This window comes from Sciurus carolinensis, chromosome 4 (assembly GCF_902686445.1).
Source record: "Sciurus carolinensis chromosome 4, mSciCar1.2, whole genome shotgun sequence".
Classification (NCBI taxonomy): Eukaryota; Metazoa; Chordata; class Mammalia; order Rodentia; family Sciuridae; genus Sciurus; species Sciurus carolinensis.
Genome location: NC_062216.1, coordinates 29,596,003 through 29,621,995, shown reverse-complemented (window position 1 = coordinate 29,621,995; position 25,993 = coordinate 29,596,003). Strand labels below are relative to the sequence as shown.

The following is a 25,993-nucleotide window of genomic DNA, read 5'->3' as shown; positions in this document are numbered from 1 at the left end:
TATGCAGAATCTGGTATTAAACCCTCTTGAATCCTCAATTGTATGCCTCCTTAATCTTAAAGATCTTCTACTTCGAAGAACAGTTCTATCATATTTTTCCAGTTTAGGCAAGAAGTAAACTCACTAAAGGATTCCATTGGTAGCTAGAAATCTTGTGCTATATGGGGGTCTAATTCTGTTCTGTGTTATAATGAGAATTGCTAAGACAGGCCAGTCTCTAGACTATTTTGCTCCAATTCCCTGCCCTCACCTGTCCCTGGCTCAATGTACAGGAGATCCTGACCCCTGCAAGCTGTATTTCACAGACTTCCAGTCAGTTAACTTCCTTCCAACTGGATTTGACCAATGGGAAACGTGGAGGCGGGGAAGTGAGAGGTAGGAAGCAACCTGGGTATTTGCTCTTCTCTATCTCTGACTCCAGAGCATCTCCCACAACAGTAGCTTTTATCAACCTCCAGCTGCCATCATTTAAGCCCATTGGTGGATCAGCTGGACTCCACCACCTCCTTCCTTCCTGCCTCTGCACAAAACCTGCTTCTTACTCTTACTCACCCCTAGGATGTTTCACTATCTTCTGTTTGGCTTCTCAGCACTTCCATTGCCTGTACAACCTGTTTCCTGTATCGGCTTCTCCAATTTAAATGTTCAGTGCGTTTTTGTTTTCTGTTTTGGTCCTGACTGATTCGTGAGGCAAGTGAGCTTTCTAAGGACTTGAGTTAATCAACTCAAACATTTTCAGTAAATATAATTATGATCCTTGAAGCACTATTCAAATGAAAGGTGCCACTCCACAAAAGAGGATTTGGCGATGATTAAAAACATACAAGAAAGGAACCAAAAATCTTGATCAAACTTCAATAACTTTTCATTCACAAATATAGAAATTTAAACTTGAGTAATAAATACAATGGCAAGTGGCTTTACCAAAATGTTGTTTTGTATCTCTTCCTAGATTCCATCCTGCCTCCCCGCCCCCCCTCACACCCTGCAAGGAGTTTGGATTTTAGATACTCCATGTTTTTTATTACATTTTCTAAGGAGTTATTAAGGAAGCAATTTTAGACTTTGTCTAAATTTTAGCAGTCTTTTCATGAAAAGAAGAAATGCTGATCATTGAATTTTTGGACTTCTTAACTTTATTATTCTTTTCCCATGGCATCCCACAATAGGATTATTTTTTTCATATTCCAAGTTCCCTTGGAGTCATCAATAAAGTGCAAATTTTTCTTGGTAACATTCTGCTATAGTTTAAGAAACTGAACAATAACTCATGTTTACTACAGTGATCAGGCAGTTGATGTTTCAGAGAACCTGAGAAACAGGCCCTTGAGTCTACCGTCACTATCCCCAGCATCATCTCTTCCATGGGGGTTGGCCAGTATGTAGTGAAAAAGCAAATAACAAAGCTTTTGCCAAGAAGAGTAAAGATGGAAGAACATGGACTTAAGCAGTGCTTTCAGGCAAAGGGAGCAGAGCACCCATCTGAAGACTAGCCCAGTGTCTAGTCTCAAGGACTCCAAAGAAGGCAGATGGCGGCAAGGTGCCTGGCATGTTGCTGACCCAGACCGAGCACTAGAATATTCAGTCATGATCTTAGTCTTGGCATTGAAACTGTGGAAGAAAATTACCCAGAACACCATCAGTAAAAGCTTTATTTAAAAAAAAAAAAAAAAGCCCAGCATAGGAGCTCAGGAGGAAGATGTAACTTATGGGTTCAGTAAGAGGGTTCTCTTGAAGTTCACCTAGATTCAGAAATAATTGATCCAGATTGGGTCTTGCCCATTCACTGCCATTGTTTGGGTCATTAGGATAAAGGTCCCGTATGAGGAGAGTTGGGCTCCACATACTGGCATGGACATGTAATCCTAAGTACTCAGGAGTTTGAGGCAAAAGGATTTCAAGTTTGAGGCCAGCCTGAGTAATTAAGCAAGACCCTGTTTCGAGGGAATAAAAAGGGCTGGGGATGTAGCTCAGTGGCAAAAGCACTCACCTGGCATGTAAGTACTTCTCTTTCCAGCACTGAAAAAAATAAATAAATAAAAAGGGGGATAGGGAAGGAGGGAACAGGCAAGGGATCTCTTGGGGATTAGTATCTCTTACAACATGATTAAAATATTATTTACTGAGTAAATGAATAAACAAGAATCAACAAGAGAATTTTTTTTTAAATAGAGTGCAATGAAGTTTCTCAAGTTACCCATTACTTACAGTAGGATTGTTCAAGAATGCTTCATGAAATAATTGGCACATGAATTACTAACCAAAAGAGAGAGTTTGTGACATGTGAGAAGAAGGAAGGACATTCAGTAGAGAAAAAAGAGCCAAAATAATGACTAAAAGTGAGAAAATAAGTACTTATTTTATCCCACTTTTCTCAATCATGCTTTTTTAGGGTTAATAAAGTAAGCTGGAAGGGAATAAGAGAGTTCATTTAGTTCCTAGGTAAAGATTTTAATTATCTAAATTTAAATGCCTCTACATCTTTTAAATGGATTCAGATAATAAGATGACATGATGTTTATTGCGTTTTTGAGAATGTGCGTTGTAACTTGCTTCAGTTAGTAAAAGGCCGCAAAGTTATGTGCTTGCTCCTCATTTTAAACCAAACAAGTCCTCTGATTTCCTTCAGTCTGTGTCAACATACATGCAACATAGAATGTAACAACAGGCCCAAGCCACAGTGAAGCTGTCAGTACTGCGTGTTGATCTCTCTTCTTGGCAATATTACAGCATCGCAGCTTGCAATATTGTGAATCATAGCCTTGCCTTTTCATTTTATTCTTTATTTAGTACTATAATTATCTAAATGAGCTTTGAAATTATGAGTTGAAGCTTCAGACTAGACTCTGAATCTGCTATTCCAAGTACAAATTTGGTTCAATACTTTATACATCGAAAAAGAAAAAAGCAAAAATGTGATTTTGAAGATACAGTTCAGGTTCTCACCCCCACCCTTCTCCCTTCACCTTTCCAAGGAATAACCACTGTCCTGAAACCAGAGTAATTTTTTTTTCCTAAGTATGTGTCTGTGTTAATTATTTTTACTTGTCAATGTGCTCCGAACAACAACTACCAGCAAAACTCCTGTGGAGTCATCCCTCCGCATCTGTGGGGAATTGGTTCCAGGAAGCCCTGAGGATACCTGAATCTGCAGATGCTCAAGTCCCTAACACAAAATGGTGTGATGCTTGCATAGAACTTAAGCACATCCTTCTACATATTTTAGATGATCACTAGATTTCTAGCAATGCCTAATAACATATAAATGCTATGTAACTAGTTATTACACTTTATTTAGGGAACGATGAAAAGAAAACAGTCTGTACACATTTAGTACAGTCTCAATTTTTAAAAAAATTTCAACCCACAGTTGGTTGAATACAAGGACTTGGAGCACATGGATATGGAGGGCCAACTGATTGGATTAAGTGTAGTATATTTCAATGATGGTCAGTGCACTTCAGAGGAAAGCGTGGAGCATCTCAGTAAGAGGGGGTTAAAGAGGGATTTATTATAGATTTGTAGTTATGTGAAGTTATTCTAATATTGAATATCAATCATCTTATTTAAAAGGAGGGAATAGGACAAGACTAACCTATAATTGGTAAAGAAGCAAGTCACTCCTTAACTAGGAAAATTGATGTCTGGCCATACTTGTGGTTTGGGAAATACTCCTAGATCCTTTGTTTAACAGAAATCACTGTTACATTTTATTGTGACCCTACTGGTCACAAGGTGGTCTTTTCTGATGTTGATGTTCTGTGAAATGATTTATGTTCAATTGAAGAACATAAATAATCTTACAATCCTTATAAATCTTGTGAAGGAGAGTTTCAGACTCTCTCCCTGTTTCACTTCTATGTGAAGGACTGCCTTTTTTCCTGTATTTCTGTATGTAGATATATGTATGTGTGTGTGTGTGTGTGTGTGTGTGTGTGTGTGTCTATAAAATTTGTACTGTTTAATTTTGATTCATTTGTTTTTAGATTTATATAATTGGCATCATTCTATATGCATGGTCATTAATAATTTGGTACTGAAAATATTCATTGTCCATACTTCTAGTTTATTCCTTTTAACAGTACATAAGATATTCCATTGCACAAATAAATCACACTGAATCATGTACAGATGGACAATCAATTTAATTATGCTATTTTGCTATTGAGGTAGTGCTTCCAAAATATAATTAGAAATAGCTTTTTATATACAAGCATATGGGCTTCTCTAGAGTGTTTATTCTAAAACAAAATTGCCAAATTCCACAGGATGGGCATTTCAACTTTACTAGGTATTGCAAGATTCCTAGTAAAGTTCTCCAAAATTTAATTGTATGTATTTTTACTCTGAATTGCATTGTTGGAGATTTTGCTTTCCTATATATTTCAACTGCAATTATTATCAAATTTAAATTTTTCCAGCTTTCTGGATATCTGGATATGCAGCAGAATCTTCTAATTATTTAAATGTGATTTTCTGTAATTATTAGAGAACCTGCATTTTTATGAGTTTTTTTAAATCCATTTGGCATTCCCAATTTTGCGCATGATTGACTTATGCTAGTTGGTCATCTTACATTTAATTATGAGTCTTTTGCTTATTGATTTGTAGTAGATTTATACTACATGCCCACCGTCTTGGGTACTAGTCATGTGTAAAGTCTGTGATTTATCTTTTCCCTTTTTTATGGTATTTTCTCACTGAGGAATTTTAAATTTTAATGTGATCAAATGTATCACTCTCTTGCTTTATTGTGTGTATTATTTGTGCCTTTAAAAATCTTCTACCCTATCCTGATGACATAAAGTTGTTCTCTTTAATTTTCTTCTAAGGTTCTTGAAGTTTTATTTCTTATATGTAGACTTTAGTTTGCCTGATTGTGTGTGTGTGTGTGTGTGTGTGTGTGTGTGTATGTGTGTGTACTCTGAGTGTAGGAGTTTGTTTTTCTTTTCTTTTTTTAGTACTTTTTTTCTTTTCATTTGTAATGTTACTTATTTCTGAGTCTATTTTCATATATGCATGGATCTATTTCCAAGGTGTGTATTTTCTTACATTCTTCAGTTTGTTTTACCCTACAGCAATATCACAATGTTTCAATGACACTTCCCCTATTTCTTCTTGAAAGATGATTTAGTTATTGGTGATTCTTTATATTTCTATGTTACTTTATATTTACCATGGTAGTTTCTTTGGAATCCCTTTGAAAATTCAATAAGAAATGCATTTTGTTGATACAATTATGGGGAATATATCTACCTTAAAATATTGGGACTTTTTATTAGTAAATATGGTATATTATATCTAGTTATTTAGGCCATTTATGTTCTTTAATGATTATTAAATTTTTGTAGTAAAGTTCTATAGATACTTTAAGACTTAACCAAAAAAGTACAGAAAGGATTGTTGTTATTGAATGTTATATATGACTTATTTTTTTTTTGTTGATACTGTATTCAGTAACCTTGCAGAAATCTCGTGTTTGCTAACATACAATATATATTTTCTAATTTGCTATAAAAGATTAATCATCTTTGTAATAACAGCTTTGTTCTTTCCTAATTTTCATATATCAAATATCTATTTTTTGTCTAATTTTTAGAAGCAGACATGTTAGCATGTTCCTGAATTTAAAGGAAATGCTTCTTATTATTCACTATGTGGTATGCTACTATCTATAAACTCTTAGTAGATAATATTTAACAGGCTAGGGAAATTTTCCTCTATTTCTCTTTTGTTTAAACATTTTAAATTAAATGTGTACTGAACTTTATCAAGTTATTTTTATTGCATGAATGCATTGAAATCTGTTAGTATGGTATGTTACAATATGATTTTCTAATGTTGAATTATCTCTTCAGATATTAAACTATCTTTGAATTCTTCATTATTATATATTATTTTTCATTTTAAATTAGATTTTTGAATTTCTATTTATAAATAAAATCAACTTTAAAATATTTTTTCTGGTGATATCCTTATCTGTCATGGGTATCAATATTTATATAGTATCACTACACTGAATTGAAAAATATAGAGAATATCATGCTAAGTGAAATAAGCCAAACTCAGAAACTCAAAGGGTGAATGTGTATCACATGCACAAGCTACAGTAAAATAAAGGAAAGAGCAAGGAAAGCATAAAGATAAAGGGAAGATCAGTAATGTAGAAGGAGATCAAGAGGTAGATTGGAGGGATGGGTAAGAGAGGCAATGCAGAATGAATTCTCAAAAAATCATGTCATGTGCATGTATGAATATACCACAGGGAACTTTACCTTTATGTAGAGGTAGGAAGAACAAATAAAATATGAATTAATAGAAAGGGAGTCTAGTAGAGTAGAGGTAGAATGGGAAACGGTAGGGAGGATGGGAAGGAAAAAGGGGAATCATGAACTGAATAGAATTCCATTCACGTATCAGTTTGTCAGGAAGAACCCAATTACTGTGTATAACTATAAAGCTCTCGTAAAAAAAAAATTAAGAATATCTTTCTTTAAAGTTTTCAGAAGGGTCTCATTTAATACTGTATAGAACTCACCTATTCACTGGGTAAATTTTCAACTACTGACTCATTATTTACATTCTTATTATGCAATTTACAATTGAGCATCTGATCAACATTTTAAAGTAAACTTATGAAGTTGTTCTTAGTGTTTTCATTTTCAAAACTTTCATCGTAATTGTGTATTTTGGCCTGTAATAATGTCTTTGCCTTTTCTCTTCTTTTTGATAGAACTTGCTAATGGTTTACCAAATGTATTAGAATTTTCAAAACACTGAGTTTTAAAGTATTGTTTCTTGTACTCTTTGGTTTTTAAAAAAGTTTTTTAATTGCTCTTATCTTTATTATTTCTTGAGTTCTATGTTATTTAATCTCATTTTTGTTCTTCTTAATTTTGAATATTTTTGTTCTAAAACATGCTTACAAGGCTCTAAATTTTCCTGTACTGTTTAATCTACATTTTGATGGATAATTTTTCCAGTGAATACTAGTTGTAAATATATTATCAAGTTGATTGTTAGATTTTCTTTAATTCACAAATGATTTAGTAGTTTTTAGCTGTAATGATTTTTAAAATCTTTTCATTATTAACATTTAAATTTTATTGTATTTTAATCATATAACACAATTGGTGGTATATCATTTTTGGCATTTGTGAGACTTGCTTTATTGCTTAGTACTTGGTCAGTGTTTATAAATGTTTTGTGTATATTTGAAAAAGAATGTGTTCGCTCTATAGAGTACTAGTTTTCATGTATTTTTGTTGGATTAGTTTATTTTACTGTTTTTGTTTTCTATAATAAAGACTTTTATCTGGAAATATTTTATTGTGATATTATTTAAGATTGATAATATTGAATTAGCTATCAGCTTTTCTTTTGATTAGCATTTACCTGGCATGTACATTTTTTCCCTTCATTTAGCTTCATTCATTTTCATTTTCCCATTTCATTGACTCATAGGATTATATCTCATAAATTGATACAGATGGATTTTCAGAATTCAATTATAGGCAAGTTTAATGTTTATTTTGATTTCTGATCATTTGCCTTTATTTGTCGTGTTATTGTTTCCTGTCTAAGTTTTGCCTTTGTCCTTTTCCTCCCTACAGTATTTTTTGATCTATTTTTTTTTTTTACTGTCTTTTTTGCTCTTTATTTATATGGAAGTTTTTGTACCTTTTCATCTTTAACATGCAGTTATCTCTGTGGAGTCTTAATTTAATCAATGTGTCCATTTAATCCTCAACCACATAGAACCTTTTGGTCCAGGGTCCTTATACCTATTGAACATACTTGTGAAGTTCTTTCAGTAAAGTTCTGTGAATTATAAATTCCTTCAGAAGGCTTGATTAGTCTCTAAATATTTATTTCCCACTGATTCCTGAAAGGCATGTTAGTTGACTTTAAGATTCTAGTGTCTCTCAATACTTTAAAGATAGTATTTCACTTTCTGTTGACTTAAGATGCTGCTTTGAAAGTCCTCTTTCAGTTTAATGTGCATGTTGTGAAAGTTTTTCCAGTTGCTTTGGGAGTGTTTATTTTTTTTAATCCCAAGTCTTTTTTACTTAGTTATATTTTTAATTTTGAGACAGGATCTCACAAGTTGCTTTGGGCCTCCCTAAACTATTGAAGCTATCCTCAAACTTGAGATTCTCCTGCTTTAACCTCTTAAGTCACTAGAATTTTGTAAGTACCACCACTCCCAGCATCAAAGTGTTCTTTTTTAATTGATAGTCAGTAATTTCCTATTAATGAGTGCAGGTGGAAACAGCTTTATTCACTCTGTTGGAGATATATCATGTCTCTTGAATCTTAGTCTTTGTGTCTTTATTAACTGTGTGAAGATCTAAGCATTTGTTGCTTTTGATATTGTTCATAAGTCAGCCTCTACATTTTCTTAGATTGGAACTTCCAAAAGATGGATGGATGGATGGATGGATGGATGGATGAAAGGACAGATAGATAGATAATAGATATTATCTTTTCTAGTCTCATGTCTCTTAATGTGTATTTTATATTTTTCATCTTATTTTTTTGCATCATATATTGAGTGATTTTCTCAGATCTTTCAAATTCACCTATTCTCTTTTTTGTCCTAAGTGATTGCTTAACAGATTTATTGAGACTGTTAAAGCAACAAAACATGCATACCTAAATTGCACAAATTATAAAAGTACAGTCCAGTTAATTTTCACATGATGAAAACATCCATGCAGCCACCACCCAGATTAAGATCTAGAACTCTGTCAGTCCTTAAGAGGTGTCCCTCATAAGCCCCACCTCCCAGGCCACTATCCTTAACGTGTTCATGTTCCCATTAGCATTGATTAATTTAGACAACTTTTGCACTATTAAATGAATGTACTATGTCTGGTTTCTGTCACTTAACCTTATCTTGGTGAAAATCATCATTTTGATATGTATAGTGGTGGTTCCAATGATACTCATCCCTTGATGGTATTCCACCACTGTATTTCTTCATTTTGACATTAATGAATATTTGTATTATTTCAAGGGTTAGGATACAATGAAGAGTTCTACTTAGAAACACTTTTAAAGAGCAAACATAAAAATTCTGAAAGGTGTATTCCTGTGAAATGAAATCGCTGAATCAGATTTCAGCTATCTTCAAATTTAGTAGGTATGCCAAAGACTTTCCCAGGGTAATTCCTTGCAGCAGTATGTGAGTTTCAGTTGCTTCATTTTTCTACCAGCACTTACTGTTGTCTCTCTTTCATTTTAGCAGTCTTTCTCGAAGAACTTACTAATTTGCAAAGAAATTTGAACTCAACAGCAGATTTTTAAAGTCCTTTTACATATATCAAGGAAGCAATTCATCTAGATATGAAAAAATTTGCCACAATAAATGGTTTCTTAGGCATGTGAGAACAAATCTTGGATTTATTAGAATTTAAAAATAAACAACAACCAAAAAAACCACCAGATTTTGCCATACTGTCTTTTTCCAGTGCATGGTACATGTTGATGAAATGTGTACTGGGTTTCCTTAAGCAGCATATATGATAAAACAATGATTATAGTTGTTAAGGCTGTTAAGAATATATGTGTGAATGATATGAATCATAACTGGTGTGTGAAAATGTTGAAAGAAATAAAAGACAATGAATCTTGTGTTCTTTGCAAATGCTTATTGGTTGAATCATGGAAGAGTTTTACAAAGATTTGCACTTCTGTTAATTCTGATTCAAAATTTCTTTAAACAAAAGTAATGCTTGCCAAATATTCAATAATCAGAGTTAAAAATGGCAATGTGATTTATGTTTTGCCATCAAAATCATACTGCACCCTATATGAATAAGCTAAATTTGAAGCTGCAAGGAAAGGAAAAGCTTATTTTTAATCTAGTAAGATAGATATGAGAATATATTTTGAAATTGAAACTTTTCATAATACAATTCAGCATACTGACTTTACACATTTTTTCTGTATAAATTTCAACATGTAGAAAATTTTAATCATAATCAACAGTATTATGTAAATTGGCTGAAAAAGCTACAAAGAAAATTTGAGCAGCAACTTTTACCATTGATAAATATAGAATGGCTTTTCAATTTGTGCAAAACCCTTGTGAATTTTGTCACTGGAGAGGGCCCGAAAAGGTCCTAAGAGAGGGGGACCTCAACTTGGAAATATCCAGTTTCTTGACATTTGTCATAGAGATAATTGCAGGATGGGCCAGTAAGCAAGGTACAGATAAATATCCCATGTTCCTGGATAGCCAGAATTAATATCAATGCCATCCCTATCAAAATACCAATGGCATTCTTCACAGAATTAGAAAAAGTAGTTCTAAAATTCATTTGGAAAAATAAGACACCCTGAACAGCCAAAGCAATCCTAAGCAGAAAGAGTGATGCTGGAGACAACAATACCAAACCTCAAATTATACTACAGAGCTTAATAATCAAAATAGCATGGTACTGGCACCAAAACAGACATGAAGATCAATGAAATAGACTAGAAGACACAGAAACAAACCCACGTGAATACAGTTATCTGAGACTAGATAAAGGTGCCAAAAACATATGTTGAAGAAAAGATAGCCTTTCCCACAAATGGTGCTAGGAAAACTGGGTATCCATATGTAGAAGAATGAAACTTGACTGCTATCCCTACAGAAGTGTTAAATCAATGTGGATCAAAGTCCTAGAAGTTAGAACAGAAACTCAGCAAATTGTAGAAGAATATGTAGGCTCAACACTTCCTGTGTCAGCACAGGATCCAATTACTTTAAAAAGACTCCTTAAGTACAAGCACTAAAACCAAAAATTAAGTGGGATCGTGTCAAATTAAAAACTTCTGCACAGCAAAGGAAATAAGGGTGTGAAGAAAGTGCCAACAGAATGGGAGAAGATCTTTGCCACCTGCTCCTTAGATAGAGGATCAATATCTAGAATATATAAAGAACTCAAAAAAATTTAATACCAAAGAAAAAACCCAATTAATAAATGGGCAAAAGAACTAAATGGATACTTCTCTCTAAGAAGCAATACAGATGCCCAACAAATACATGAAAAAGTGTTCAACATCTCTAACAATTCAAGAAATGCAAATCAAAACTACGTTCCAGTCGGAGTGGCAATTCTTAAGAATACAAATAATAATAAGCGTTGGTGAGGATATGGGGAAAGGTACATTCATACATTGTTGGTGGGACTGTAAATTAGTGCAGGTTTTTTTTTAATGATAATTCGTCATTCTTTCAAGTACATTTGGAATAACATAGGAACATGACTGATATTCTTACTGTAAATTCTATAAAGTATAAAGGCAGATGATGGGTTTCTGATGATACTTAGCATCCAAATTGAGAAAGGCAACACGTGTAAAATATATACCAGATTATGAACACTAGAGCAAAAAGTAATGTGAAATATTTTAATTAAAAATATGGATTAGATGTTACTTTGGTAATATTTGGTTATGTATGTTGGGTTAAAAATTTGTCAGCAAAATTAATTTCTTCTGTTATTTTCAGTTTTTAATATGACTAATTAAAAATTTAAAATTACACATTTCACTGTATATTTCTATTGTAAAGCGATAATTGCTAATAATGTCTTAGATATGAATGTGTTCAGAATAAGACATCTCAAACAAATAAATTACAAAGCAAATTGGATTAGTTTGGTTCCCTATGTTTCAATCCAATAGTTTTCCATTTTTAAGAAGGAAAACAAATACCTTAGATTTGCATGATTAGACCTATACTCCTCTTCCAGGATTATGACCTGTTTTTTGCCCATTACACTTCAGTGTGTGTAAAAAAAACAGATTTTTAATATCTTTGCATATATTGTACTATTCTACAGTTTTTAAAAGTTGCACAGTTTGTTTCAGCTATTTAGAATGTCTTTATTCTCTTGACTGCTTGGTGAATTCCTTTTGTTTCCAAGACCCCATTTATTTTTCCTGTTTGATATATTGCTTGAATTTCCAAGTGGGAGGGAGGTTAATCACTATCTTATCTTTAAAACCTCTGTGTTTTCCACACACCTCTCTTTATTTCCTTTTAGCATGATATTCTTGTTTTATGAATTTGTTTCCTTTCCAGTCTGTAACTTCTTTTTGGCCTTGTACTTCACATTTCCTTCATGTATGGTAAAGCACCTGGCTCATAATGTGTATATGAATATTTTTTAAATGTATGAAAGAGGAAAAGTTAAAGTAGTATAACACATTTGATTTTAAAGATAGAATGAAATAAAAGGAAATTTTTTAAAAATTCCAAGTTTGTAAAAATGGTAGTCTGGATCTATCTGGCAATCCTAACATTGAAGGAAGAATAATTTTTTTATTAATTTTTTTTTATTTGTACAGACTGCACTTTGATTTATTGTATACAAATGAGGTACAACTTTTCATTTCTATGGTTGTACACAATGTATATTCACACCATTCATGTAATTATAAATATACATAGGGTAATACTGTCTGTTTCATTCTACTATTTTTCCATTCCCACCCCCTTCCACCCCATTTTCCTCTATACCATCTAAAGTTCTTTCATTCTTCACCCCCTCTCCAGCTTCCAACCCCCCTCATTATGTATCATCATCCACTTATCAGAGAAAACATTCAGCCTTTGGTTTTTTGGGATTGGCCTAATTCACTTAGCATGATATTTTCCAACTTCATCCATGTACCAGCAAATGCCATAATTTTATTCTTCTTTATGCCTGAGTAATATTCCATTGTGTATATATACCACAGTTTCTTTATCCATTCATCTATTGAAGGACATTTTGGTTGGTTCCACAATCTAGCTATTGTGAATTGAGCTTCTGTAACCATTGATGTGACTGCATCACTGTAGTATGCTGATTTCAAGTCCTTTGGGTATAAGCCAAGGAGTGGGATAGCTGGGTCAAATAGTGGGTCCATTCCAAGTTTTCTGAGGAATCTGCTTTCCAGAGTGACTGCACCAATTTGCAATTCTACCAGCAATGTACGAGTGTACCATTTTCCCCACATCCACGCCAACACTTATTATTGCTTGTGTTCTTGATAATAGCCATTCTAATTGGAGTTAGATGAAATCTTAGGGTGGTTTTAATTTGCATTTCTCTAATTACTAGGGATGATGAGCACTTTTTCATATATTTGTTGATCACCTGTATATGGTCTTATGTGAAGTTTATGCCCATTTCCTTGGCCCATTTATTAATTGGATTCTTTATATTTTTAGTGTAAAGTTTTTTAAATTCTTTATAAACTTCAGAGATTAGTGCTCTGTCTGAAGTGTGTGTGGAAAAGATTTTCTCCCACTCTGTAGGCTCTCTTTTCACATTACTGATTGAAGGAAGAATAATTTTAAGTATTTGTCAAAAACTTTCAGTAAATAGTATGAAAAAGATGAATTTTTCATTGTTTAATATGAAATAAGATATTCTATTATTATTGAATCATTGTTGTTCTTCACTGTCAGTTTTATTAAGCATCCAATAGAATAAAATAATTTCACTGCTTACATATGCATCAAATTACCAGTGATGTCAGCTTTGTCAAATATTTTGATAAGTACAAAGAAGAGCTGATGGAAAATATTTAAGAAAACTTATGTGACTAATATGATAAAAGGCATTACTAAAGAGCATACTACTTTAGGCACAATGGAAAACATCTATTTCTCTCATATTAATTTAGGTTGATTAAAATGACAATAAGTTGTGGATAAATAAATGTATCACAAATTATTAACAGAGAAAATTAGATGTAAATTATTCTAATCAATTTATCTTCTAAGTATTTGTTTAACATTCTTTAACTTCAAATTGCATGTTGATTGTTGCTTAACATAGTGGGTGTTTAGAAAAGATCTAAAAATTTTTATTTTATTATTATTGTAGTTATTTTCTCAAACATTCAGTAATGGTATAACCTAATTGTTCAACCAAATAAAACTTTTAAAATACTCATTTTTATTTAAAAAAATCTATGTGTTACACTTAATTAGGCATGGAAGAAAGCCATTTTCATCACTATTTTGATGTTGCCATAAAAAGGTGCTCAATTGGATCTTTTTTTAAAGATAAAAACTGTAGCTAGATTGTTGTTCTTGAACACCTAGAATTATTTTATTCTGATTATCACATAAAAATGACTGTACTTAACTGTCCCACCTTCTTCACCTGCACAACTTCATCCTGGAATCTGTGCCCTGGCCTATTCCAGCCCATGCCCACTGATGAGTCCGCGGGCTGCTTTCTCTTCAGGGGAATTGTCACTTCCTGCTGTTGGACAGTCAGTTACTTTCATTTCCTTGGTGGCCGGGAATCACTGAAGCATACTCCTTGTAGTACTTCCAGAGCCTCCAAAACTGGAGGGCTGGTTTCTGTCATGAGGAGGGACACCTATCCACTTTGACCTGGAGTCAGTGCTTATGCAGAATCCTGTCCAGCAAGTATCCCCAGTCTTTGTTACCCTTCTTACCCTTTAACTAGAATCGTGTCATTTCTGGCCCTTGTCTTTTCTAACCATGGACTCCAACCCCAATGCAGAGGACTAGGTAAGGAGCAAACACCAGACTATGATTCAAGGTGAGAATAGGCAGCAGAGGAAAAGAAGCTTAGGATTCTTCAGAGCAGTGGTAGAAGTTTCTGGGTTGGTTGAGTCCTGTTTTTCCTCCTCATTCTTGGCATTTCATTTTAGTTAACACTAAGAAATTTTTTCACTTTCATGTTAAAGCATACCCTTTCAGGTCTGTTTAGTGTTATCTTCTTAGGTGGCATTTTCAAATGTCTTAAATTGCGCATCCCACAGGACAGACTTGACTGGAAGGATGCGGTTACCATGGTACTCAAAAGACAGCTTCCAGAAAGAAGTATATCTCCTCCACATACAGAAGTAAAAACTGAAAATAGATAGAGTGGCATATTTTTCCTCCAGAAATTGAGGACAAAAAGTACAGTATATCTTAGTAAAATGGAAAGTCTAATTTTAGTTTTTAAAACTCATTATTTTAAATCTAATCTATTTAATGAATCTCAGTTATGACTTTAGCAATTGCATGAGTCGTTACTCCTATAGCCCCGTCTGGTAAGAAAGTCAATATTCTTGCATTCTAATATAAGCTACTTCATGAAGCTGCTCATCTGAAACTCATGGGACCGTCACCACACTCCCCCTAGGTCTCTTCCCACATTAATATTATTTTTAGATCTAAGCACCATATGGGAATCAAAATACTTAGAGGAATCACAGTGCAGACTTCAGAAGGTTTGAACTGGATAAAAATTTGTCTAAACTTCTCAATTTATAGATGAAGAAAGTTAAAGCCAAAAAAGGTTATCTGAGTTGTCCAGTAAAGAAGTTGATTAGGAATAAAACCAGCACTTGCATTTAAATCTCTTATGATTTTTTTCACAGTTGCTTCTGTATTTCTCACTGCTTGCTTGATTACTACTAAGGCAAGTTTTATACTGAGGACTCTTCCACCAATGGGAAGTCATCGTTCTCAGAGATAGGTGTTCCCCAAAAAGTCTATCCTTGAAAAACAAAACAATAGTTTTGCTTTCAGAGCATCAGTTTTTAAAAAGGCTTAAGGGATCTCAGAATGATCTTGAGTGATCATTCTATTTTTCTACAGGTTGCTGAGTCTGGAACAATTCCGTTATAAATAATTTTGCTCTGTCTGGATGAATCTGCATCTTTGGTTGACAAACGTGATAGTGACTATGGGGATGTGGTTTACAAGTAACCAGCGTCTCAACCATCTTTTGGGAAACATTGAATAATTTGCTATAAAATATGTAAGGTGTGGAAAATAGTCATTGTGTAAATCATTACACGTAGACATATATATGTTTGTGTTATTTCATTTTAACTAGGTTATCAGTACTCCTGGTAATTTTTGTCACCTCTTATTGACTCAAGTATTTATCTCATGATTACTATTACTACTAATAATTTCTTTTCTTCCATCTTCAAACCCTGTGTGTAAGTGTTAGAGGTGGGTAGAAAAGTGAAAGAAATAAAACTACTTATGTCCAACTTAAGTAAAAGGAAATTTACTGACTTAATAGCAAAATCTCATGGCATTGCAGGAATGATGAAGAAAGGACCTCAGAGAGGACAAGATCAGGTAGCTTTGGATGCCCCAAAGCGGGAGCTTTGGGTATGGTTATTTGGCAAGACCCTGTCAGGACAGAGCTGCTAGGGAGCCTATGCTCTCAACCTTCTCTATTGAATCAACATTCAGTATCTTATGAGCAAATCTTCTGGCTGAGCTCAGATGCACGTCTGCTGTCTGGCTCTTTTGGGCTTCAGTTGTAAGTGGACATCAGCATATAGACTATATATTGTGTTGCATACACACACCTGGGGGCCAAGATAATTCCATGGAAGGAAATCAAAGTATATTAAGAAGTAGAAATAAAGGTATATTAAGAAGTGGAAAACTGCAATTGTTCAGTAATCTTTCATATTTACCATCTGATTATTTGCAGACAGATGTGTCTCAGATTAATTGAAAAGATTACTTCCAATTGAAGTAATGTATGAATTTTCCCCTTCCACTTCCTCCCTCCCTCCCTTCTTCCCTCCCTTCCTTTCTTCCTTCCTTCCTGCTTTTCTTTTTTGTACCAGATGTTGCACCCAGGGATGCTCTACCACTGAGCCACATTCCCAGCCCTTTTTGTTTTTTATTTTGAGACAGGTCTCACTAAATTGCTTTGGGACTGGCTACATTGCTGAGGCTGACTGTGAACTTGCAATCTTCCTGCCGCAGCCTCTGGAGTCATTGGAATTACAGGTGTTATGCCACCACACCAGGTTTCCCAAGTACAGTAAAAGAAGGATCCCTTGTTCACAATCTTACCTACCTTTACTGGAAATTTTCATATCACATACATCTCTTTCCATCTTCAAACTCATTATTACTCTCTCCTTATCACTTTAAATATATTTATCTTCTCGTTAAAAAAAAAAAACACACACACACAACATATCTTTAATCTTTTTTCTTTTGAGTGTGTTCTGGGGATTGGCTAAGCAGGTTACTTACCACTGAGCTCCAGCCCCAGCCTCAAGCTTGCCACCTTCTTGCCTTACAGTACCATGACATCTCTTCAATTCCTTTATGCAAGTTTCAAAAATGTAGGCTACACCTAGTAGCTTTGATTTTCCCCGTCCACTCCTTTCTTTCCCTTCTGTGCCACAGTTCTGAAACTGTTTTCTCATGTCACCAGAGCATTGTCCCAGTGCCACATGTCTTTCCTGAAAATACTTTCCTCCTTTGGCTTTGCAGTGCTGCACTGTTTTTAGAATGCCTCTGACCTCTTTTGTTTTCTCTCCCTCTCCTGGAACATTTTGTTTCTCTAATGAATGAATTTTACGTGGGTATTCATCAGTGAGGCATCCTGGGATTTGTCATCACTTCTGTTTGTTTCTGCCACATCCTTACTGACCTGTGTCACAGTGGGGCACTGCCCAGATTCCCTCTGCTGTAAGGACCATGGTGCTCCATTTCTTCCTTGTGCTCATTATAGTATCTTTCACGAAAAGTTCCTAGTCCTAATTTTTAGATTAGCTCTTCATATATTTTAATTTTCTCTTGATTATAATTTTCCAGAGTTTATAAGACTTTTTTTCATTTTTTTATTTGCTATGGAATAGGTGCTCCATTAGTAATTGATAAATTAATGAAATAATTTAATATACTAGAAAATAGATATCATAATAAAAGTTTGTAGGAAAATGGAGCACAGTAGGAATGAATGTGAGATTATTAAATATAATTTTATGGTTTACTAAGGTTTCTTGAATGGAACCACAAATTCTTACTGAGCTTCTAAAATTACTAATTTTGGGATTTGTTTCCATATTGAGATTCTGTCATAGAGAAAAGATGAAGAATCAAATGTCAGATTTTATTATCTCTTCAAATATTAGGGATTCATTTAAAAATTGTATACCCTGGAAATAATGGGAGAACATCATATTTTTTTTAACAAAATTACATAGTTTTGTTAGGAAAAATTTAATTAATATATTGACATTTTTTATTCAACTGTGAGAAAAAACAGAGCTGATTCTTTAAATCTTTAAATTAAAATTTGATCATTATTTTATCAAATATTTCTCACTGATTTTGTGAAAAAATATATAACAATAGCAAATAAGTCAGTAATTACATATATTTTAAAATGTGAACATTTATTACAGCAGAAAATGTAACTATGTTCTGTGATTATAATTTAAGGACTATTTCATACAAAATGTGTATGGTGATCATTTTTATCTTTCCTTCATTAGGCAGTGGTTTTTCAGATCTGCTGATAAATTTTAAGGAGGAATTCAAAATTATATAGATTTAATTTAATAAAGGATTACCTTAATGTGACAATTAAAATGAGTACTTGGTAAATGATTTCCAGTTTTTTAAGAGATCTGATGTTAGCTCATTAAGTTGAGTAAAGCATACATAATTTTCCTCATTATTTGTCTGAAAATTAACATGTCTTTCTACCTAATCAATGAAACACTGCTACAAGATATACACATAAAAGAAACAACAGAAATTCAAAAATTCACATTAATATTTTAATCTTGCTTCTTCCCCAATATACCCTAAATAAAATCAGTAGGCATCTATTTGTCTAGTAAATAATTTCACTTCCTTTTTGTCCTCTTCCTCTATGATAGTTAATTAGGATTCTTTCTAAACCTCAGGGGCTATAATTTAATCAATCCTAATAAGACTTGTTAGAGAGAGCTCTGATAATCACATTTGGTTTCACAGAAGTGTAAATTTTAGAATCTTATTTTCACAGGAAGGTTATACCATCTGTCTACATGTTAATTTATTGCTTCAAATGCATTAACTTTCTTGCACCTTTTATTTGTCACATAAAGTTTGGCATTGTTTACATATTAACCCTTGTGTTCCTAAAAAACACCGAAGAACTCTTACTCCACTCCAGATAATAATGGAAGTTTAAAGACAAGAGAATAAATGTTGCATTCATCATGGTAGAAGAGATTTATAATGCTTCTCCTAATTCTCAAAGAAAACCAAATAGAATTCCATTCTGTGACCTGTGGAAATGTTTTAATCTTTCTCTTTACTTCAGTTTTATATACTTTCATGGCATGATAATTCACCATGGCTAATTTGTAGTAATATTTTAAGCTCTCAGGGCAAAAGTAAAGATGGTTGATGCTTCAGAAAGAAAGAAACAAATAATAGAAATTCTGGGTACAGTTTTAGGAAGTGCATGGATACAGAGGACAAAGGTGTGAGTCTGGAATACACTAGTGATAGGGGAAGTAGAGACTTGAGTGGACCATAGTACACTATGGTATAGAGGACCCAGGTTTGTGGCAGAGGTGTGTAGAATCAGAAACGTGGGAATATTTGGAAGGGAAAAAAAGAAATAAATTTCTTATCTGTTCCCCAGCACCACAGAGGGAAAAAAAAGTCTTATTTGATAAGCAAATCTGTTATTCTCATATAAAATGGTCACTCTGGTTTGTATTCATTTAAGGTTAGAGATATAATACTATAAATTTTGCATAAAGACCCTAAACATGCAGTGTTTCTGTAGAGAAGGAACCGAGTCCATACCTGACAAATGTGCACATTTGCAACTTGTGCAAAAATGAAAGATTTTTTGTTAAAAAGTTACTTTCAGTATTGATTTAACATACTAGTTTACCTAATTAACCAGGAGAAAAAGGAAAGGCCAATAGAGGTAAAAGAACAAACATGTGAAATCTCTGAGGTTAAGAGAACAGAATAAAAAAAGACATGAAAAGAATGTATATCATAAGCTATAATTGCAGCTTTCCAGTGGAATGAGTCAGACATTTTCTCTGGAATTCATATATCAGGAACAAAAACCAAATGTGTTAGTTAAGCTTTAGTAATGAAATGATCTCTGGTCTCTTTGGGAACATCTGTAAGACAAAAAAAAGGGGGGTGGATAAAATTTTATATCTGTTTCTACAGCAAAATTTTTTGAGCAGATCACACATATTCTTGTACAAAATGGTCACTCCATGTTGTATTTGTCAGTTAAGGAGATGTGAATCTGTGGATTATGCTCAAAGACCATGAATATGCAATGTTCCTATAGAGGAGGAATATTAGGGCATATCCTGGATAAGGAGGTCAGAATAAGCCCCCCCAAACCACTATCTTACTGGGCAGGTATAGGGGATGGTGTCATTACCTGATACAGAGGTAATGAAGATAGGAGAAATAAAGCTATTTTGACCAGGGTGAAAGAGGAAGTTGAGAAACATTCAGAAATCAGGGGGCACAGGCAGGTACTCTTTTTGGTAAGACTGGGTTCTTTTAAATATTCCAACAATTTGGTTAAACCATTTGTTCAAGGTGAAGGTGAGGAAAGTAAGATATATAACAAGTCTGGGGAAAGTGCACAAATAAAAACTGGAAGTATGAAGCAAGGAAGATGAATGGTTTTAAAGAAGACCTAAAATAGGATATTAAGATAGTAATAGAAATACATTTACTGAGCATTTCTTATTTGTTTGCCACAAGTGTTTTACGTCATGGGTGTATCTATTTTGTCCTCACAATGTCTCTTTAGAATAAGGATTCTTTTTACACCATTTTATATGGAGAATTATGAGACTTTGAAAGACAAAATCTAGGATTCAAGGGCTGGTAGCAGAAATGGAATCACATCTTGGCTGTCTAACCATAGGAGAACCATAGCAACTAGACTCTAGGCAGAAAAAGGAGAGAGAAAGAACAAATTTTTGTATTAAAAAAAGGGCTTGGGCATAAGAATAGAGAGGAAAAGAGAAGTCATATATTGGAAATGGAACTAGTCCATATTAGAAGAGGAAATTTGAGGGACTGAGATAGCTGTTTGGAGGGAGAATTATGAGATTCAGAGTGTAAAGTAATAACAAGAAAATTTCCAATTGTAGAAATAAAATTTTTATGTACATTGTTTTTATCTTTGTAGCCTTGGTATTCAGCATATAAATGCCTCATAAAATTTTGTTGAGTGACTAAAGAGATGGAAGAAAACCCACAGTTGTTCAATGCCAATGAGATAGCATAAGAACCGAAATTAAAAGAATTAGAATAGTTTGTTTTCACAGGTACTCTTCTAAAGTACTGCTCTTTGAAATGTGAAGAGGTGAATTAGTTCACTGAAAATTTTCAGAACTCATTAACTTGGTTTAAGAAAAGAAAACATATTTTAACAGGAAGTTGAGATACTATATTCTGCTTAACATGAAAACACTAATAAAGTTTTAAGAACAAACATAAAAACATTGTATGTTCTTTTGAATAATAGAATTCGTCATGCTAGCTATCCTCGTCAGAATTGTAATTTGTGTGTTAATCAATATTTGAGTGGAAAAAAAAGATGAGAGGCTTGTCATATACATCAGTGATTTAGAACACAGTCTAGCATAAGTTCAAATGCCAGTGCTACAAATTGATAGCTATGTGACCTGTGTAAACTTTTAATGTCTCTGTGTTATTCTTGAACTTGTATAATAGGAATACTAATTGTATTTACATCATAAATTTAGTCAGGAAGATTAAACAAACTAGAATTCATGAAATGCTTAGATAAATATTTGGCACAGATAGTAATTTTATGTTGGTATTTATTAAAAATAAATTCATATATTTATAAGTGATCACAAGAATCTATCTGGGTAGGCATGCCATCTTGTTCTTTTTTTGTTTCCTGTACACAAAATTTGCACATTTTTATAAAGAAGAGACTAATAGTCCAAATATAATATTAGAGGAAAATGCAAGATACACTTTGCTTTACTTAATTTTTATAAACTCTGATTACAACTGTGTAAGAATGCACAGAACAACAAGTGAAATGGAAGTACAATAAACTTTGACATTGATGGTTTTTGAGTATTGAAATTGTTACAGATTGAGAGTGGCTTTGAAATTCTGTGAAGTGTAGTCGTTTGTGATTCTCTTAGACTTGGTTGTACTTTGAAGTAAATCGCTGTGACTAAATCAAGTCAAATGCCTGGAATTAGCATTTAGAATGTTATGTGCTTATTTAAATGCAGTCATAAGATGGGAATTAGGAAGGGATTTAGGATCTGATGTAGACTGATCCACTTTCTGGACAGTACAGGTTATGGAGGCTTCACTGCACTGTGTGTATACTTCCCGAGTCTCACATCTAATGAGGACAGAGGAGGATAAGAATGTCATCCATTCATTTACCAAGTCAGGATTTAACCTAAAAGATTGTCACTGAGTAATAACCAAGTAGGCCATATTCTGGGCCATAAAATAAGTCTCAATGAATTTGAAATGACTAAAATCATACATAGCATGTCTCTGTACACAAAAACAAAATTAAATCACCAATCCTCATGTATTTGGAATCTGTTCAACACATGTCTATAGAACACATAAGGAAATATTACAGAATTTAGAAAATATTTGCAAGTGAATAAAGAGCAAAACATGGCAAAACTTGTGGGAAAGAACTAGAACTCCACTTAGAAGGCACTTCAGGGCATTAAGTGTGTACATTGAGGAAAAGGAATGAATTGAAAGAAGAAGAAAAAAATGTCTCAAATCAGTGACTTATGTTTCACCTTAAGAAATAAGGAAAAAATCAATCTAGCCCCAAAATAAGTAGAGAAAATGCAATACTTATGATAATAGAAGTTAGTAATGCTATAGAAAACATGAAAATTAGTAGACAGAAAAATCAATGAAGTAACAAGCTAGGTGAAGTTCACAAACCTTTAGCCAGACTGTTAGGAAAAAAAGACAAATTACTGTTTAGAGAGAAGACATAAATTATCAATATCAGGGTATATCACAAGGGGTATATCACTACAGATACTACAGACATTAAAATAGCAATGCTAATCAGTTTTTAGTTCTCCATGTAAGGAGCTTGGATGTCTCCATTGCATCATAACAAGTAAAACTGAACAGAAAAGAAAATCAACAACTCCTCTTGACTCTGAAAGACAGGGTAGGTTACAGGGCAAACTGCTGCCTAACACTGCAGAGACAGAAAGGGGAATTCAAGGAATCAGGCTTACCAGTGTATGGACTTCTGTGTGGAAACAACTTCTGGAACCAGTGCCAGAAGAGCAGTCTGTCTGTGGTAGACAAATTCCTAGAGGCTTAGTATGGACAATTCTAAGGGTTAAAACTCCAGGGAAACTCAATCATGGTGGAAAGTCATGGAGATTTACCTACAGGAGTTCATCTAGGTCAGCCTGGTTCCCACAGTCCATATCAGAGAACAAGTCCCTTGGGCTGCGGGCAGAGGCAGGGGAAAATTTCTGACTCCAGCTTTAGCCTTTCACGTTGGAGAAGGGGCATAGCAACCTCAGTGGCTCACATGACATCAAAGAACAGAGTGGGAAGACTGACGCACCCTGACTTCAACAGGTACTATAAAGTAGCAGTAATGAAGATGGTGTGATACTGGTAAAAGAACAGGTGAATATATTTAGGGAAACAGAAAGAGACTAATGGAAATAAAAATAGATCAATGGAACTGAAGAGTAAGCCTAAGAACAGACCCACATAAATATGGTTAAATGATTCTTGACAGTAGAGCAAATGCAGCACAATGGAGCAAAGATAATTTTTATCAAGTACAGGTAGTGAAACTACTATGCAACCACGTGTGAAACAGTGGATGTAGACAAAGATTTTGCACCCTTCACAAACGTTAACTCAAAAGGGTTCATAGACGATGGGAGAAAACCTAAATGATTTTAAATATTATGATGACTGTTTAGATACAACACCAAGACATAATCCTAGTGAGAAATAACTGATAAACTGCACTTCATTAGAATTAAAAACTAGTTCTGCAAAAAACAATGTCAAGAGAATCAGAAAATAAACCACAAACTTTGAGAAAATATTTGCAAAACATGTATTGGATAATGACTGATAAAAATACACCAAGAAATCTTAAAATTCAATAATAAGAAATACAAAAACCCTTGATTTCAAAATGGGCCAAAGACCTTAACAGATATGTCATCAAAGAAGATAAACAGACAGCAATGAGCATATTAAGAGACATAATCCCATCATATATCACCAAGGAAATATGTATTAAGCAACAATGGGATGCCAGTACATACCTATTAGAATAACCAAAATCTGAAACACTGGCAACATCAAATGCTGGCTAGGTATGAAACAAGAAAACTCTCATTCATTACTGGTGGGAATGCAAAATGGTAGAACTGCATGGGAAGACAGTTTTGTGATTTCTTAGAGAGTAAATATATTATCCAATAATCTAGCAATCTTACTCCTCAATGTCTATCCCAATACACATTGCAAAGTATAAGAAGCCAATCTGAAAAGGCAACATTCTCTTTGATTCCAACAATATTACATTCTGGGAAAGAGAAAATTATGGGGACAGTAAAAATATCAGTGGTTGCCAAAGAAGTATGGAGGATTTTTAGGGCAGTTAAAATAATTCATATGATATTCCAATGATGTATGCATGCAATTACACGTTTTTCAAATCTATATAAAATATCACACACAAAGAACAAACCTTAATGTGGACCATGGACTTTGATCGATTATGATGTGTGAAAGTAGATTTATCAATTTTAACAAATGTACAGTCAGTGAGGACATTGATAATGGGGGAGATTATATAAGTGTGTGAGGAGGGGAGTTTATCAAAATCTCTGTACTTCCCATTTGAACTTAAAAGTACTCTAAAAATAAAATTTTATATTGGTGTATCAAGTGCATGAATGAATATGCAACAATGAATCTTAACTATTATGTATAATTATAAGGCAACAATAAAAATATGAAAAAGAAAAGGTCTTCAAAGATAAGTACATAGGGTGGCTATTGTGACAATGAATTCACAAACTTGGATAAAATTTGAAATTCCATGGAAGATTCAAACTATCAAAATTCATTGATGAAAACATAGGGATCTTAATAGTCTTTATAACTATTAAGGAAATAGAGTTTTTAATTAAAACTTTTCTACAAAGCAGCTCCAGGTTTAAATGGCTTCAGTGATGAATTCTGCCAAATATTTAAGGAAGAAATAATGTCAATTCTACTTAAACTCTCAGAAAATAGCAGAGAAGGACATACTTCTTTGTTAATGCTCTCAAACCACTATTCCCTTGATACCAAAATCAGAAAAAGATGATCCAAGAAAATAAAACTGCAGAAATATTTCTCATCAGGATAGACCAAAACATTCTTAACTAAATATTGGTAATTACTGCACAAGGATATGTAATAAACATGATACTTTGTGATCAATTGCATTTTATCCCAGTAATTTAAGGTCATTTTGATATTTTCTAAATTGAGTACTGTAATTCACTGTATTATAGAAGATAAAAAAATCAAATGATAATATCAAGAGATACAGAAAATGCATTCAACAAAATTCATTATTCATTTTATGATGTAAACAACAACAAATGCAATTATCTCAGTAGTGAAATGACATCTTTTTAACAAGCTGTGCTAAAAGGATATCCACATACAAAAAGTTCTCTTCCAGTGAATTCAATATGGAACCAAAACTTAGGAATTAGACCGGAAACTGTGAACTCTTTAAAGAAAATGTAAGTTCAACTATGTTGGACAGAAACAACAACTTTCTCAATAGAATCCCTAAAGCTTAGGAAATAATGGAAAGAAATAAGAAATGGAATGGCATTAAATTACAAAGCTTCTGCACAGAAAATAAATCAATTAAGAATATGAAGAGAGAACCTATTCTTCCATCAGAGGATTAATATCCAGGATAAATACTCAAAGTACATCAAAAAAGTTAAAAAAAAAAACAATAAGTGGGTAAAAGAACTAAGCAGACATTTCTCAAAAGAAAAAATACAAACAAGCCAACAAATGTATAAAAAAAATTCAACATCTTTAGCAATTAAGAAATTCAAATCAAAATTATGCTGAGATTTCATTTCTGTTCAGTTAAAATGGCAGCCATCAAGAATACAAGCAATA

General features: G+C 33.4%; 1 protein-coding gene across 1 annotated transcript in view; it reads left to right on the top strand.

Moving 5' to 3' along the window:
* The window catches only part of Gpm6a (glycoprotein M6A), a 318,957-nt gene that overhangs the window by 95,121 nt on the left and 197,843 nt on the right, over nucleotides 1–25,993 (top strand). The window lies entirely within an intron of this gene.